This window comes from Cariama cristata, unplaced genomic scaffold (genome assembly GCF_000690535.1).
Source record: "Cariama cristata isolate BGI_N322 unplaced genomic scaffold, ASM69053v1 scaffold2756, whole genome shotgun sequence".
Taxonomy (NCBI): Eukaryota; Metazoa; Chordata; class Aves; order Cariamiformes; family Cariamidae; genus Cariama; species Cariama cristata.
The window spans coordinates 16,375-17,610 of NW_009621343.1; the positions used below are offsets into that span (position 1 = coordinate 16,375).

The 1,236-nt window shown below is 53.0% G+C and overlaps 1 protein-coding gene across 1 annotated transcript in view; it reads left to right on the forward strand.

Moving 5' to 3' along the window:
- NRTN (neurturin) overlaps positions 1–1,236 on the forward strand; it is a gene marked incomplete at its 3' end in the record, with an annotated part of 2,193 nt that overhangs the window by 336 nt on the left and 621 nt on the right.

The following is a 1,236-nucleotide window of genomic DNA, read 5'->3' on the forward strand; positions in this document are numbered from 1 at the left end:
GGGTTTATTCCCCGTTTGTTTTCCCCGCCGCCCTCTCTTGCTTCCGCTCATCCCCGTTACGAGTGTTTAAAGAGGAGCTTGGGGCGCAGCGGGGAGGGCTTGGGGTGGCGAGCAGGGGGTCCTGCAAACGCATCAGCTCTTCTCGCAGGGAAACTGAAGGAAGGCAAACAGCTCATCTTAATGCAAAGAAACTGCTTTTTTAGCTCCAAATGGCTTTTTTTTTTAATTTTTTTTTTTCCTGCACTATTTTTACAAATGCAAAATGTCAAACAGGAGCTGAAAGCGAGGGGGAACAGCTCTACTCTGCGGGGAGGCAGCGGCTTCCCCCCCAGCGCCGCTCGCCCCTTCACGCTGGCAGCGTGCTGAAAATCTCCGGCATGTTTGTTTTGATTCCAAACCAGAAGAACTTCTTTTTGGGTTGAAATTTGGAAATCGATGACAAGTTGTCAAATTACGCTTTCCTCCGTCTTTCCTGTGCCTCCCCGGGCGCTGAGCTGGACTAACCCCGGCTTTAGGGTTAGGACAAAGGGACTTGGACATTGCCAGCAGCGGTCGGGGACGGTTTGCCTGTTGGCTACTGGCCTAGGGGTCTTGAGGGGCAGCCCTTCCACCGAGGCCATAGGGAAACAGTGCAAATATTAAATTTATTGGTGTTTCTCCCCAGTCCTATCATGGCTTTTCTGCAGCATCATCTCTTGGGTGGGATCAGGTGATTTTCCGTTTTTTTATTATTTTTTTTTTTTTTTACCACATCGGGGTGATGCCACCAAGGAGCAGCTCTGGCATCTTTAATTCCTGCCGGGATGCTCTTCGCAGGCACTTTGTCCTTTCGATATCTCAACCCTGGTGCCAGTGTCCGGCCATGCTGGAGAAGCACGGCTACCCCGTTCCCCCGCCGCAGCCATCTGGAAACGATGAGCATGACAAGAGTTAATGGTAGGGGAGGGGGGCTCCCCCCTAAAGAGTTGACTTTTAAGCATGCACTTGATGTTGTGCAGTGGAAGGGGCTGTTTGGGACAGCTCCAGGCAGGGGAGAGCTGGTAGGGAGAAAAAAAAATCAGGCAGAAGAGGGAAAGGGGAGGGAGGGGTTTGGGGATTTTTTTCACCCTGCCCTTGTGGGCTGGGGGCAGCTTGGCCAGGGCCCCCCTCTTTGCCCACCCTGGGGCTTCTGAGGCCACGGGGATCTCTGGCCTTGGGGTTTGGGTTTTAAAACCTTGGGGCACCTCGTGCACATCT